This window comes from Schistocerca piceifrons, chromosome 5, assembly GCF_021461385.2.
Source record: "Schistocerca piceifrons isolate TAMUIC-IGC-003096 chromosome 5, iqSchPice1.1, whole genome shotgun sequence".
NCBI lineage: Eukaryota > Metazoa > Arthropoda > Insecta > Orthoptera > Acrididae > Schistocerca > Schistocerca piceifrons.
In genome coordinates, this window is record NC_060142.1 from 187291716 (window position 1) to 187309241 (window position 17526).

Genomic DNA, 17526 nt, shown 5'->3' on the forward strand with positions numbered 1-17526 from the left:
CCCAAGTCACAGGACTGCGCTTACATCCAGGCCATCTACGCAAGACATTCTGTTACTACTCTGTATGGGTTACTCTACTTGCGACTGCAGACTAGGATCCTTCCGCAAAATTAATCTTTATCCTACAGCAGTGTGAACTGTCTTTTAATTCGCGAGATATTAAAACTTTTTGTAAGATCGGAACTCGATAAATGCGGGCGGGGCTCTGGAGCCGCTGCAACAGTTTCAGGTTTACCAGGATCTGTGTCCTATATTTCAAGCTTTTGTGAAGATTGAAAGTCGTGCTTGGGTGTTTGTAAAGATGCACCGGCTACTCTCATAATTAGTGTTAAAAATGTCCTGATATTTTTAGTGATGTGCAGAATGAAAAGACAGTATCACAAGTCTAAGCTTGTATCACAATCTCACTCAATAAAACAGCTATGGAGTAAACACACAGCACACCGTTTCATAAATCCAAAGCAAAGGAAACAAAGAAAGGAACAAGGAGTTGTTGTGAATTTCTGTAAGCCTTCTGTTTTCACCATCCACTTCTGCAAAGGCACAATCTTCCGGTATGTAAATAACCGAAAACAGCCTGCAACAAATAGTTATCTAACTTTAAAATTATTGAGTGGGTCGTAAATTCCTTTCGAACCAATTGTGATAACAGTTCAGTGTAACAGTACTACGGGCACATGCTTCATATGAACATTCAGCAATGCAGGGGTATACATAATTCTACCTTAATCCTGAAAACTAAGTAGTTCGAAAGGAAATTATACTACATTCTCATAATAACAGTCTTTACCACTTCTCTTGGTGAATCCCGATACGTTACAGTGACTGTGCAGTGTATCCTTGTATTTCGCAGCAAGACATGAGGGCGACTGTAGCGTGGCACATTTGAGTGAAAGCTATATGCAGATGAATATGCTTCTAATAAATAAATTTTCAATAACAGATTTGAATAACTGGTATGTTAACTTTTACGAATATTTGTGACAATTGACTATCTCATAGAGGTGATCTGTTGTTGTTGTTGTGGTCTTCAGTCCTGAGACTGGTTTGATGCAGCTCTCCATGCTACTCTATCCTGTGCAAGCTTTTTCATCTCCCAATACCTACTGCAACCTACATCCTTCTGAATCTGCTTAGTGTATTCATCTCTTGGTCTCCCCCTACGATTTTTACCCTCCACGCGGCCCTCCAATACTAAATTGGTGATCCCTTGATGCCTCAGAACATGTCCTACCAACCGATCCCTTCTTCTGGTCAAGTTGTGCCACAAACTTCTCTTCTCCCCAATCCTATTCAATACTTCCTCATTAGTTATGTGATCCACCCATCTAATCTTCAGCATTCTTCTGTAGCACCACATTTCGAAAGCTTCTATTCTCTTCTTGTCCAAACTATTTATCGTCCATGTTTCACTTCCATACATGGCTACACTCCATTCGAATACTTTCAGAAATGACTTCCTGACACTTAAATCAATACTGGATGTTAACAAATTTCTCTTCTTCAGAAACGCTTTCCTTGCCATTGCCAGCCTACATTTTATATCCTCTCTACTTCGACCATCATCAGTTATTTTGCTCCCCAAATAGCAAAACTCCTTTACTACTTTAAGTGCCTCATTTCCTAATCTAATTCCCTCAGCATCACCCGACTTAATTAGACTACATTCTATTATCCTTGTTTTGCTTTTGTTGATGTTCATTTTATATCCTCCTTTCAAGACACTGTCCATTCCATTCAACTGCTCTTCCAAGTCCTTTGCTGTCTCTGACAGAATTACAATGTCATCGGCGAACCTCAAAGTTTTTATTTCTTCTCCATGAATTTTAATACCTACTCCGAATTTTTCTTTTGTTTCCTTTACTGCTTGCTCAATATACTGATTGAACAACATCGGGGACAGGCTACAACCCTGTCTTACTCCCTTCCCAACCACTGCTTCCCTTTCATGTCCTTCGACTCTTATAACTGCCATCTGGTTTCTGTACAAATTGTAAATAGCCTTCCGCTCCCTGTATTTTACCCCTGCCACCTTCAGAATTTGAAATAGCATATTCCAGTCAACATTGTCAAAAGCATTCTCTAAGTCTACAAATGCTAGAAACGTAGGTTTGCCTTTCTTTAATCTAGCTTCTAAGATGAGACGTAGGGTCAGTATTGCCTCACGTGTTCCAACATTTCTACGGAATCCAAACTGATCTGCCCTGAGGTCGGATTCTACTAGTTTTTCCATTCGTCTGTAAAGGATCCGTGTTAGTATTTTGCAGCCGTGACTTATTAAACTGATAGTTCGGTAATTTTCACATTTGTCAACACCTGCTTTCGTTGGGATTGGAATTACTATATTCTTCTTGAAGTCTGAGGGTATTTCGCCTGTCTCATACTTCTTGCTCACCAGATGGTAGAATTTTGTCAGGACTGGCTCTCCCAAGGCCGTCAGTAGTTTCAATGGAATGTTGTCTACTCCTGGGGCCTTGTTTCGACTCAGGTTTTTCAGTGCTCTGTCAAACTCTTCACGCAGTATCGTATCTCCCATTTCATCTTCATCTACATCCTCTTCCATTTCCATAATATTGTCCTCAAGTACATTGCCCTTGTACAGACGCTCTATATACTCCTTCCACCTTTCTGCTATCCCTTCTTTGCTTAGAACTGGGTTTCCATCTGAGCTCTTGATATTCATACAAGTGGTTCTCTTATCTCAAAAGGTCCCTTTAATTTTTCTGTAGGCAGTATCTATCTTACCCCTAGTGAGATAAGCCTCTACATCCTTACATTTGTCCTCTGGCCATCCCTGCTTAGCCATTTTGCACTTCCTGTCGATCTCATTTTTGAGACGTTTGTGTTCAATTTTGCCTGCTTCATTTACTGCATTTTTTATATTTTCTCCCTTCATCAATTAAATTCAATATTTCTTCTGTTACCCAAGGATTTCTACTAACCCTCTTCTTTTTACCTACTTGATCGTCTGCTGCCTTCACTACTTCATCCCCCAGAGCTACCCATTCTTCTTCTACTGTATTTCTTTCCCCCATTCCTATCAATTGTTCCCTTATGCTCTCCCTGAAACACTGTACAACCTCTGGTTCTTTCAGTTTATCCGGGTCCCATCTCCTTAAATTCCCACCTTTTTGCAGTTTCTTCAGTTTTAATCTACAGGTCATAAGCAATATATTGTGGTCAGAGTCCACATCTGCCCCTGGAAACGTCTTACAATTTAAAACCTGGTTCCTAAATCTCTGTCTTACCATTATATAATCTATCTGATACCTTTTAGTATCTCCAGGGTTCTTCCATGTATACAACCTTCTATCATGATTCTTAAACCAAGTGTTAGCTATGATTAAGTTGTGCTCTGTGCAAAATTCTATCAGGCGGCTTCCTCTTTCATTTCTTAGCCCCAATCCAGATTCACCTACTACGTTTCCTTCTCTCCCTTTTCCTACACTCGAATTCCAGTCACCCATGACTATTAAATTTTCGTCTCCCTTCACTATCTGAATAATTTCTTTTTTTCATCATACATTTCTTCGATTTCTTCGTCATCTGCAGAGCTAGTTGGCATATAAACTTGTACTACTGTAGTAGGCGTGGGCTTCGTGTCTATCTTGGCCACAATAATGCGTTCACTATGCTGTTTGTAGTAGCTTACCCGCACTCCTATTTTTTTATTCATTATTAAACCGAGTCCTGCATTACCCCAATTTGATTTTGTATTTATAACCCTGTATTCACCTGACCAAATGTCTTGTTCCTCCTGCCACCGAACTTCACTAATTCCCACTATATCTAACTTAAACCTATCCATTTCCCTTTTTAAATTTTCTAACCTACCTGCCCGATTAAGGGATCTGACATTCCACGCTCCGATCAGTAGAACGCCAGTTTTCTGTTTCTTTATAATGACGTCCTCTTGAGTAATCCCCGCCCGGAGATCCGAGTGGGGGACTATTTTACCTCCGGAATATTTTACCCAAGAGGATGCCATCATCATTTATCCATACAGTGTAGCTGCATGCCCTCGGGAAAAATTACGGCTGTAGTTTCCCCTTGCTTTCAGCCGTTCGCAGTACCAGCACAGCAAGGATGTTTTGGTTAGTGTAACAAGGCCAGATCAGTCAATCATCCATACTGTTTCCCCTGCAACTACTGAAAAGGCTGCTGCCCCTCTTCAGGAACCACACGTTTGTCTGGCCTCTCAACAGATACCCCTCCGTTGTGGTTGCACCTACGGTACGGCTATCTGTATCGCTGAGGCACGCAAGCCTCGCCACCAACGGCAAGGTTCTTGGGGGGAATACGAAGCTAGGGGTATACTATTCACATCATTTCTTTACGTAATCTCCCTCCTTCTCAACGCACTTGGCCCAACGGTCAACGAGTTTACGTATCCCTTCCAAATAAAAGGTTTTCGGCTGGTCGTAAAGCCCCTTTTGCACCGCATTTCGCACGTCCACATCTGAGGCAAATCGGGGACCACGCAAAGCGTTCTTGAGTGGCCCAAACATATGAAAGTCACTAGGCTGTAGTGAGGGTGTTTCAAAATCTCAAATTCCATCTTGTTGATGGTTTCAATAGCGTAACGGGGCGTGTGTGGCCGTACATTATCATGCAACAACAACACTTTCTTCGACGGCCAACCTCGGCGTTTGGTGCGAATTGCTGGCTTATGCTTCTTTTCCAACAATTCACTATACCCCTCACTGTTGATAGTCGTTCCCTTTCCCATGAACTCTGCCAATATGGACCCCAGTGAGTCCCAAAACTCGGTTAATATTACCTCTCCTGCAGATAGCCCCGTCTTGAATTTTGTCCTCGTTAAAACGTAACCAAGTCCAGAAGCCCAGCTCCTACATCAAATCTAACGTAACTTCTCATACCAGCTCCATTCACCAAATCCCATCATTCAGGTTTAACATAGTACAGCTGATCGTACCATGTTTTACATTTTTGGAGATGATAACTTCGTTTCAGAATGTCTTGGGTCATTACCAGACGTACACCAATTAATCTGTTGACAACATTTTTTTATTACACACATAAATACAACAGCTGACTGTCACAACTTCCCAGGAACCGGAACACACCAGATAGTACTCCAACCGCACTCCAAAAAAAAAAAAAAAAACAAAAAAAAAGACTTCAATTGTTTCTTGGTTTTAGAAATTGGGAATTTTGCAATTGATCGAGTTTTTCAGAATCTGGTAAAATACCATCCTCAGAAATGTTGTGACCTATAAACTTCAATTTTTTCACAGTAAACTTACATTTAGTAGTTTAAGTGCCATTCCTCCCTCATAGTATTAATATGTTCCTCCTAGGATTCCCCAGTAATCAAAATGTCATCAACATAAACAGTTATTTTAACTAAATATCTTGTCCCAAAACGAAGTCAAGAGCTCGAATGTATTCTGCTACCGAAACGTTAAGGCAAAACGGTACTCCACAATACTGATAACATCTTACCCAATGCAAAAAGGCAGTATACTTTATGGATCCATTTTGTAATTCTACTTGGTGAAATCCTGAAGTGAGATCTAAACTAGTCACGTATTTCATTCTTTCAAATGTATGTAGTAATTCTCCTATGTTCTCTGGATGATCAGTTTCCCTAATAAACGAGACTCATCTACCGAACAAATACCTTAACTTCGCCATTACACCAAACACCGCATGCTCTGGCGCTCGTAGTGATGCACCCAAATTTCATCTCCGGTGACAATTCTGCTCAAAAATACATCACTTTCGTTGTTGAAGCGAGTGAGTAAGCGTTGACAGACCTTAACACGGGTGATATCACGGTCGTCGGTAAACTTACTTGGTACCCACCATGCACAGACCTTATGGAAACCGAGCTCGTCGTGGATGATGTGATCGGCGGAGCCGTGGCTGATGTTCAAAGCGGATGCTGCCTAGTCGATAGTGAGTCGCCTATTCTCCAGAACCATCTCTCGAGCTTGCTGAATGTTGTCATCGTGGAGATTGATGGCCGTCCCGCCCCCTTTTCGTGCGTTATACTTGTTCGACCACTTTTAAAATTCTCTGTCCACCAAAACACAGTTTTACGTGATAGTGCGCATCTACCATATTGCGAAGGTTGTCCGCGATGAATGTCTGGCTCTTTGACACCCTCTGACCAGAGGTATCGGATCAGCGCCCGTTGTTCCTCTTTGGTGCACACTTCTAATGCAGCTGCCATGCTATGTCAGCAACAAGAGGAAGAACAATGGCGGAAATAAGACCAAACTGTCACATGATTACCACAGCCGTATAACAATGACATGTGCGTGGATAGAAGACAACGTGCGCAATGTAACAAACGTTATCGCAAAAGTGTAGATAATTTTGATTTGTAGGTAAAGGATTAATCGATATACCTTTTAACAGTTTTCTGCAGAATCCAAAAGAGAAAAATAAAATAAGTATTACGAGTTATGAAAAGGGTAAAATGTATTGAAATAAAAGAACCGATTAAAAGGAATCTTGAAAGCTGTACTTAGGAAAAAAGTTTAGACCGCGGAAATCACATTTATTGGTGACCAGTTTCAGTCCAAAGGCGGATCATCCTCAGACGCCACTTTGGAATACAGATTACTTACAAACATAGAGGATCATATAGATAAAATATAAACAACGTAATAAAAGTAAAAAGAAGTGGTACACGAAGCTGACGTGTGCAGACAGGTCCACGGATCAGAAACTGCAGAAGTCTCCAGATGCTGTCAACTGCTAGAGAAGCAACGATGTGGTGTGACTTAACAGCTGAAGCTCCGCCCTTAGTCGTCTCCGCACGTCATTCGTAACCAACAAAGTGAAAGCCTGTTGAATACACGACGAAAAACTCTAGATACTATCTTACAAATCATATTTGTTTATAGTATCGGCTGTAGGATTAATCACTATTGTAGCTGCGAGACAAAGCGTTAAACCATAGAATAGCGTACAATAAAAAGCCGATAACGTACACTGCTCTTTGCGGAACAGTATGTATAAAACATCACTGGTTACTTCGCAACGTGGTAAAAACTTCCGAATGTCAAAGTCGATTTGATATTCCTTTTACAACGACCGAGTTCGAAAGACTTTACTGTCATCTTCAGATCTTAAAAAAAATGTATTAAACCCTTTCATTTTGAGATGGAACCTCACTTCAGGTTGTCACATTAGTAATTTAAATGTAGCACATTGCCAGCTCAAAATGAACATGCTTTATAAAAAAAATTCTGATAACCTGAAAATGACAACAAAGTCTTTCGAAACTTGATACAGAATTATACTAACTTTAGAAAATGTTTGCCAAGAAAACAGATCGCTCTGTCTGATTTCTCAACCTGAGAAAATTCACACTTAGCAACGAGCATAAAATTTTTGTTGTCAGCTTACTTACGGTATCTAATTGTAATATCGACATACGTTACTTATTTTAAGTTTACCCTCTAAAATACACTGAAGAGCCAAAGAAACTGGTACACCTGCCTAATATCGTGTAGGGCTCCCTTGAGCACGCAAAAGTGCCTAACACGACTCGGCATGCACTCGACTAATGTCGGAAATAGTGCTGGAGGGAATTGACACCATGAATCGCGCAAGGCTGTCCATAAATCCGCAAGAGTACAAGGGGAGATCTTTTCTGAACAGCGCGTTGCTAGGCATCCCAGATATGCTCAATAATGTTCATGTCAGGGGAGATTGGAGGCCAGCGGACGAGTTTAAACTCAGAAGAGTGTTCCTGGAGCCACTCTAGCAATTCTGCTGGAATTTCCGAAGTCCGTCGGAATGCACAATAAACATGAATGAATGCAGGTGATCAAACAGGATGCTTACATACGTATCACCTGTCAGAGTCGTATCTAAACGTATCAGGGGTTCCATGTCACTCCAACTACGCACACCTCACACCATTACAGAGCCTCCACCAGCTTGAACAGTCCCCTGCTGACATGCAGGGTCCATGGACTCACGAGGTTATCATACCCGTGCACGTCCATCCGCTCGATACAATCTGAAACGAGACTCGTCCGACCAGGCAACACTTTTCGTATCATCAACGGTCCAATGTCGACTTTGACGGGCCTAGGCGAGGCGTAAAGCCTTGTGTCGTGCAGTCATCAAGGGTACACGAGTGGGCCTTCGGCTCCGAATCCCGATATCGATGAAGTTTAGTTGAATGGATTCCCCGCTGACACTTGTTAATGGCCTGGGATTGAAATTTGCATCAATTTGCGGAAGGGTGACACATCTGTCCCGTTGAATGGTTCTCTTCAGTCGTCGTTGGTCCCCTTCTTGCAGGATCTTCTTCCGGGTGCAACGATTGCGGAGATTTGACGCTTTACCAGATTTTTGATATTCACGGTACACTCGTGGAATGGTCCTACGAGAAAAGCCCCATTTCATCCGTACCTCGGAGATGCTATGTCCCATCGCTTGTGCTCCGTATATAACACCACGTTCAAACTCACTTAAATCATGACAGCCTGCCATTGTAGCAGCAGTAACCGATCTAACAACTGCGCCAGCACTTGTCTTATACAGGCGTTGCCGACCGCAGCGCCGTATTCAGCCTGTTTACGTATATCTGTATTTGAATATGCAAGCCTGTATCAGTTTATTTGGCGCTTCACTGTATAACATATTTAAAAGATAATTAACATAAAGTAAGAAGCCAGTAACATCGCTGTTACACTGCCCTTGTTAGGCCATCTGCATGTACAGCCCTTGCCGGTAGCTTAGCAGCATGAAGAATATCGATAACCGTCAAAGATGTTACGATGGAATTAGGTATGCGTAAATGTCTGCTCTAAAGTGCTGTTTGCAAATTGACTGGCACGTAGAAATAGTTGTTAAGGACGATGTAGCTCTTAAGTAGTGCTATAAAGTTGCTTATTTTAATTTACGTTGTAGAATATAACATATTAAAAAAAATGACATAAAGTAAGAGGGCAATGACATCTATATTGCACTGTCCCCTACAGGAGCATCTGCATGTGCATGACGATGGCGATTACTTAGCAAAGTGCAGCATTGAAAGCTGCTGTTAAGCCGTTCCCCAATACACATTTTCTAATTTTCTATCAGCAAGGTATGATGGAGATATTATGTAAAATTCCGATTGCCTGAGTGAGGTGCTATCAGGTTTCGTCTCTATTTTAGTGTAGCTGTAGCAGCACTACCTCAAGCAGCATCTCACCTTAAATGCATCGCTGCAAGCTCCCGTAGCGAGTAATGTTCTAACTTCGATCTGCTAACATTGTTACACTACTAGACAGTGAGAGCTATGAAGTGGACGACTAATGCGCAGAATGACTTGTTTAAATTTGTTATCATAAAATTACAAACTCTGAAAACCAGTAACTGACAATTTAAAAATATTCATCCATAATTAAACAGTCTACTCCAATATATTTCATCAGCTATGTACAAACTATAAGTGGCATGAGTTTCTTCTTCGCCATCAACTTAAATACAATACACAAGTGGATAGTTTGTTCATCCAAAAAACAGACAGTATTAGAAATGGGCCAGGACAATATAATTATTCATAGTGTCTTCTGAAGGATGGGTTAATTAATTTTGTTCTTTTTATTGCCACATTTAGGCATATTAACTGTTAATGAAACAATCTCCACAATTGTAGCTAGAAACTTACAAAGACACGCTAAACAAAATGAATGCTCAAAATCATAATACTATAAAAATATAGCATACTCATCAAAATTTAAATTAAAACAAAAAAAGCAGACAGTACATGTAATATGCAGTCAGAGTAACAACAACAAAATTCTTCATCAGAAACAGAAATTGCAAAACGTGGTTCAAATGGCTCTGAGCACTATGGGACTTAACATCTAGGGTCATCAGTCCCCTAGGACTTAGAACTACTTAAACCTAACTAACCGAAGGACAGCACACACATCCATGCCCGAGGCAGGATTCGAACCTGTGACCGTAGCAGGCGCGAGGTTCCGAACTGAAGCGCCTAGAACCGCTCGGCCACCGCGACCGGCTAGAACTTGCAAAGGGCTTACTATTAGCACTTAGTACACACACCTATAAAGCTCTTATGTTAACGTGGTTAGTAGCAGGTATGCAGTAAACCATATACAGATAAGCAATGTGAGACTACAACTAACATATGAGACACATCACACACCGACAAGTGGAGCTCCAACTGGCACACAATAAATATGCTAGCTGCTAGCTGTGGTAAAGATTGTTGTACTTAGCACCAGCCAAAAGCGCGCTTTTTTCTTCCAACACGGTACAGCTCCTGAACATGAAATACCCAAATTACCGTAAGATAACGAACCAATATATGCCGAAGGATAGGAACACAGCAATCCGTCGCAATCCCATTAGTCTTCTATATCCTGATTTCAGCTACAAATAGTGATTTACAATCGAACAAACTCGTGGCATTACATGTCACAATAAGACCTTACTGACGCGAGCTTCTTGGATTGATAGTCGCGCAAATGCACTGAAGGTGGCTGAAATCTGGATATGCAAGGACAATAAAAACGAATGGGGTTTCAATCAGTCGCTATGTTCCTATCCTACCTTATTGTCTACGGTCGCTGAGCACAGTAGTTTCTTACGGAATCAAATTTAGATGAACCAAAATTAAATCATTCGTGGGTGAGCGTAATTAATCTGATGTTGCAGCGCCTGCAAGTAGTTTTATCCTAAGGCAATACTTTCACATGGAAATACGGTCAGTCGGGGCCTAGCACGTCAGAACAAGGCATCTGAATCTGTTAAGTGGGTAGAAAATACCTTAATACTATCGAAAAGCAAGGGAAATCAGTAGAGATTTCGGTAAATAAGTTTTGATTCATATACATTGACAGGTGATGACTGTGCCAATAAGGTCATTCTGCAAGAAGCAAAACAACGAGCACTTGATGTATTTTTGCGGGGGCTAACGCCTGACAGCTCACAAAAACTGCTCATGGAATACTCGAAAACTTTGGATGAAGCCGTAGCAAATGTGGCAGCTTTGTCTGAAATTGACTCAGTGATTAGGCCAATGAAGAATCGAGTAGTTTCTGATATGGAGGTCATACGTTAAAGATGTGGCTCTCCGCCCCTCATCCAGTGTTTTCATAGGAATCTCAGCGTCAGTGGTATAAACAGATGGCGCATTCCATCCAGAAAGTGCCCGAAAACCTGTGGAAGGTGGAATCATAGTCGTCACTTCGTAATTTTTCTTTACAGAGGCTATAAAGTTACAGCTACAAATGTAGCGGTAGTTACGGACGGCCGGCCGGTTGGCCGTGCGGTTCTAGGCGCTTCAGTCTGGAGCCGAGCGACCGCTGCGATCGCAGGTTCGAATCCTGCCTCGGGCATGGATGTGTGTGATGTCCTTCGGTTAGTTAGGTTTAATTAGTTCTAAGTTCTAGGCGACTGATGACCTCAGAAGTTAAGTCGCATAGTGCTCAGAACCATTTGAGCCTGTTACGCACGTAAATTAAGTATCAATATGTAATATGGCACTAATGTATATGTTATCTAGTGGCAAGGTTTAGTTTACGCTTGTAGGGTTTAATTGAATAATGTTAACCTCAGAAAATCATTCGCGCAGCAGATTCGTAAGTCGAAAGACTAAAATGAACATAATACCGACTTTAATTTCGAGAAATCCAGATAAGATTATGAAACGCGACACTTTGTGACTTTAAGTAAATAAATTCTTTCCTTTAGATATTCTGGTATTCCTCAATGAGTCTGATGACGAGGAAACCTCAGTACCTAACATGCATAGATAATGCAACAACGCATTATATATTTACTGTCGTAAAATTGCGGTACCTTCATGATGTGTTCTGTGTAGCTACAATTAACACTGATTTATTTGTGTGATGTAATATATCGTCAAGGAGTAAGCTATGTAATGGTCTCGACAAACTCCGATGCGAAAATGGGCTTTCAAAATAATCGCTAATCATTTTTTAAATTTCTAATAGTCAGTGAGTACAACGAAAATAACTACAGTGATGTTTGAACTTTGTATGTAAGTATCTCTGGAAACTAGCAAAGATGCGGATGCCACGAAAAATGGCTCAATGAAACAATATATTATAGGGCAAAGTGACCACTGCACAATGCTACCATTTTGTGACCATGGGACACCGCTGTGTGAAACCAGTGGCAGGTATTTATCCAGCAATGAAAATGGACATTTGTGTGAGTTTTTATAGGATACAGGATCAAAGATATCCGCGGCAGCTCGGGTGTATCTGATGCCGTAAATCTAAGCCAACCTCCCCCCCCCCCCCCACCCGACGTTTCAGACTAAGTGATGTGTGCGGTAATAGCGGTTCACACACTTGCTACGACATCGTCGAGTTTCTGAGTGGTTGAGATAGATTCCCAGGTATGTGTGTGTGTGTGTCTATATATGTGTGTGTGTGTGTGTAAGTTCAACCGAGCGTGGGCATATGCTAGAACGTCATTTTCGGGCATTAGTCTCAGTTCTACTGCTGAAAGACCCGAACTGTCGCAAGGAGTCATGTAAGTTATTTGCACTACGTATACGATTTCGTAGACTCGATTCGGTATATATAATACTAAAAGATATGCTAAGACTGCTTCGACTGATCGTAGAACTGATGTGTAGTTTAATACTTTCCTGTATTTGTAGTAGAGACTGTGTCAGAAAACGAGGAGCTGCATCTGGCACAATATTTCATATGACATGATCGTTTGTGCAAAAAATTTCAGAAGCCAGGTTGGGCCCACTGCTGCAGGCAATTAAACTGCGGAAAAGATGAGGCTGTCAAAAGGTGCACTGATAGGTAACTAAGATATATTGGAAGAAGATTTGTTGGGCAGCGATTTCGATGTAGAATACACCACCTACTATAAGGGGAGGGGTATCACATCAGGCATCACGTATTAGAGTAGACTGGAACACGTGGAATAATTTAAGCCACCTGGCCCATTGCTGGCTACACTAACAATGCAGCACAGATTTCCCACTGGGAACATGTCATCTGTATATATGTCTGTCCCCCATCATCTGCAATCAGCGATGGAGGAGTTTATTGATCAACTACTCCAGGATGGAATTATGGAAGAAAGCACAAGTCCCTGGTCAAAAACTGTCCTCATTCTTCCAAAGAAATACTCAGACTGATGGTAATAAGACAGATAGATTTTTCTTTGACTTCAGATATTCCAACCAATGGACAACAACCGAACAACAATCGACATCTACCCCACACCAAATACTATAGTGACCTTAGAAAATCTGGGGCAATGCTGTTATTTTAGCACATGGACTTACAAAGTGGATACCACCATTTATTAGACCAGATGCTACAGGATATCAAACTGAAAGAATGTATGGTCTATTTCGATTATAGTACTGTATTCTCCAAGATAGTCCAGCAGAATGTGGTGCATCAATAAAAGATGTTTCACTTGTTTCATGAGGTGTGATTCTTCTTTAGTTCACAAAAGTGACACCTTGTATTACATGTGGTCCGCCATTTTGGCTAATTGTCAGCTGAGAACGTATATGAACTAACCCACGACTGGTGCAAGCAACACCTACAACAGTAAAGGAATTACAGTCACATCTTACAGTCAGCAGTTCATCCAAATTTTTCTGAGGTAGCAAGAACACTTACGCTTTTACTAAAGAAGAGAGTTAAGTTTGAGTGGATTTCATACTGAAAGCAACCCTTGAGTTATTGAAAGAATTATTGATTACTAATCCCATCCTTGCTTTTCCTATGAAAAAGAAGTTATTTTGCCATGTGGCTCTTGCATCGATGCTCTAGGCCGTATTTTGAATCAAGACATAGGCAGGAAATAACATACAATAACTTACACCTCTAGACAGCAAAATAAAGCATGAAATAAATATTCAACTACTGCAAAAGAATCCTCATGCATGTGTTTTGTATCACCTATTTTAGTTGTTATAGTTGCATGTTAAAGCCATAAGAGATCATGCAGCACTAAAATGGCTTCTTGGACTAAAAGATCCGACAAGTCATTTGATCCACTGAGATTTATTACTAAGCGACTTTGGATCTGACGTTGTACAACACCCAGCAAAGTCTTGCAGGATGAAAGACAGATCTAGTTACAAAAGTATGTGCTGTTGAGTGTATTGAGGTATGCGTGTGGAAGAATGGTGCAGGGCTCAGCCTGTTGATTCAGACAGCCAGCAGTTAACGAGTCGAGGGCAGTTCAGCTCTGACACGATGCTATACAAGCAAACAAGATGCAACCGCGACATAGTTTTGCCAGAAAATTATGAAAATGAAGTACTGAGGCAGGCTCATGATGCCATGTAGGCAGGACGTAGTGAATGACGTGCGAAGGACTTCAATGTTGCAGATAATTATTGGCTAAAAATGAGGAGATGAGAGATAAAGTGTTTAGTGAACAACTACAGTTCTTGTACTCAAAGATCTGAGACGAGTCGTCAGAAAACCTCAATACAAAGGTTACCTGAGGCACATAGATGATTCCAAATGATCAGAATGGATTTACTTGACCCTTTGCACAAACACCAGTTGGGAATCGATAGTTATTAACTATAAGTGATCATTTTTCACGTTTTTGGACACCATCGTCATACCAAATCAAGAGGCAGAAGTGGTGGCACAGGCTGCGGTTAACCAATGGTCACTGCAATTCAGAACACCAAGCACCTTAATAACTGACCAAGACACCAAATTTCTATGTAAGTTACAGCAGCAGCTAAGCCGACTATCAGGCATAAAGGAGTTACAAACTAGTGCACGTCACCACTAGGTAAACAGCAGAGTTGAAAGAGTTCTTAGAACATTGGGGAAAATATTATTACGTAAACAGTAGCAATAATGATTCAGGTACACTACTACCATATGTAGTAGCAGTATATAACTCAAATATTCACGAAGACACGGACTTATCTCCGTATAAGGATGGTTTTTGCCCAAAAAGTGAATTACACTTTTTAAGTGCCTGTCCTGGGATAAGACTATCAGCCTTTCGATATTTTAGTAAAAGGTTAAACTGTATCCCGCATCAGGTTACAAATGAATGGCAGGAATGCACCCACACCAAGAAACCAAATTTTAAAAGCACCATGTTGCGCTATGGGTCATGTGCTGAAAGAAATACTAAACTGTTTATTTCGCGTCATCAAGGACTGTTTCAAGTGGTCTAAATGACATCTCCACCTAGTTTCAAGCTGCAGCTTCTGATTTGAAGCACAGTTGGTCCCGTAGGAAAAATTCGTCCATTTTAGGGTAAACCAGAACCACGGACTCAGATTCTTCTGAAGGGGGAAGGAAAGTGGTCGTAGAAATAAAAAAGATAAAGGTGGAACTAGGCATGTGAAGCACGATATACCTGCTAGTATTATAACACTAAGAGGGAATTTCGTCTCCCGACAGGGTATGGTCTACTCCCAACCTAAACTAAATTACGAAGAGCAAAGTGTAGCAGCTCCACGTTCGGTCATCAAGCGCAAGACAAAGAGGCAGGTGAAAACAAAGAAGCATCATTGTTGTTGTGTTTTTGAGCTTGGTAGGCAGATACAAAGTGGTAGAAGCTCTCAAGGCATATCCATAGAATGGTGGGGCTATTTTCACGCAGCAGCCGTGATGTTGGAACAGCATAGTCGACCTTAACAACACGTTTTGAAAACTGAGATCCATGACACAATTGAAGATTGGGTTGAACGATTCTCGATGGAAACAGCAACTATTATCAACAGTTTTCCGTTGTTTTCAGGAGCAGCTGCACTCTACCACGGAATCTGCCCCACGGATTCGACAGAAAAGAGGCTGATGTTACGGAAGACTCAGGAAAGACAAAGACCATGTTACTACAGGTACAAGCAGACTTGTAAGTGGACCATGAGGCCCTTAAAATACCCCCCACGCAGCTCACACGTCTCGAAAATGTCATAAACGACTCCATGCAGTTATGAATGTGGCCGCCGCCCTCGTTATTCACATGTGGGAATCAGTAATAAATGACGACTGAGACGTTTTTAAGACCCAACTAGACAATACGGACGCACAGTCGAGGTTTAAACGCACTCTCGCCAAAAGTATCACTGACAAGCGCAGTGAAATTACGGAACTGCAGGAAGCTCTCCTATACACTGGCCATTAGATCCACATACTCGCACTTCCGGGAGAGTTCTTGGGATACGTAAAATTCGTGTCAGATACTCACCACTGTAGGCATTACGCAAAGGGGGACCTGGTTGAAGTTATGGGTGCGTGTACCATTAATATGTAAATATTACCAGTTTGATGTTTTGCTATCCAGACCTGCCCAATGGCCTGGGTAGCACTGCAGAAATTTGTGCACTTAGGAGTTACAAGAAATGTTATTTGTATCGCCCAATAGGAAGTCACATATCCTACTTTCGAAATCGGAATTACTGCAGTGCCGAACTGTGTCAGTCGCTTTCGGCCACAAAAAACAGAAACACATGTTCCCTGAGTCATATAAGCACACTTTGTTTCGCTCTGAGAAGCCTGCGACCTAATTCCACAGGGAGATCATTAGAAGTGAACCAGAATTCTCTCAAAATACAGGGTCACACTGGCTATTCTCTGTGCTGAACCCAATAGTTGCCATTTGCACCTGCTACTGAAAATATCACACAGGGAACAGAACTGCAGGGTTCGGGTTTGTTGGTAAATTACGCAACGGGTCATTTTAGGAGCTTCTTTCCCGTTACACGCATCCATAACCGGAACCACAACTCTAAACACCAACTATGCAGTCCTTCAAAATTCTGCCCAAGGAAAACATAACCCACTTATAAGACCTGCTAGATACAACTCTTCTTGTTTCGCTGGATCAGACAATAGCCACGAAAATGGTCGAGTGACGATGGATCATCTGCTCGACCATGTAACAAAATATCAAGCCAAACATCGCCACTGCTTCAACATCACAGGATCAGCCGTTTGCATAATTTTGATAGCAAAAAGTACTTTGTACTGCCACCACAGGCGGAGAGTTGCCCAAATCCTACCCTTATTATCCATTAACCAGTCGGTACTAGTGGCTCAATGCCAGTGTAGTGTCCCTGATGGAAAGTGATATCAGACAGAACCTTCGATCCTTTGCATTTGTTTGGTGTGTAGCCAGTGAGGCGCGATTATGTCTGTTCCTCCTCATCTGTTACGTAGATCCACTTGAGAACGGCTAGTGTCCGAAACTACAAGTGGAAATAAATTTTTTAAAATATTTCTGTTCTTGTTTACGTAAGTGTGGCATCACTTCGCTATCTTCGTTCTTGACTTTATGCCTCTTTTTGTCTGAAGCTAAACTGCGGGCATATTAATGTGTGAACAACATATTTTCGCTGATGAAACGTGGTTGCCTCGGACACTGAATGCTTGACGAAAATGAAACTGAACTAAGCTATTTAAATATAATATTTAACTACAAGTGTAGCATACATTACACTACTCCCAACCAATAAGTAGATGTGCGTAATTTTATGAAGACGGGAAAAGAATGATCTGTAGTAACGGTCCTTTATTTAGAGTGATTGCT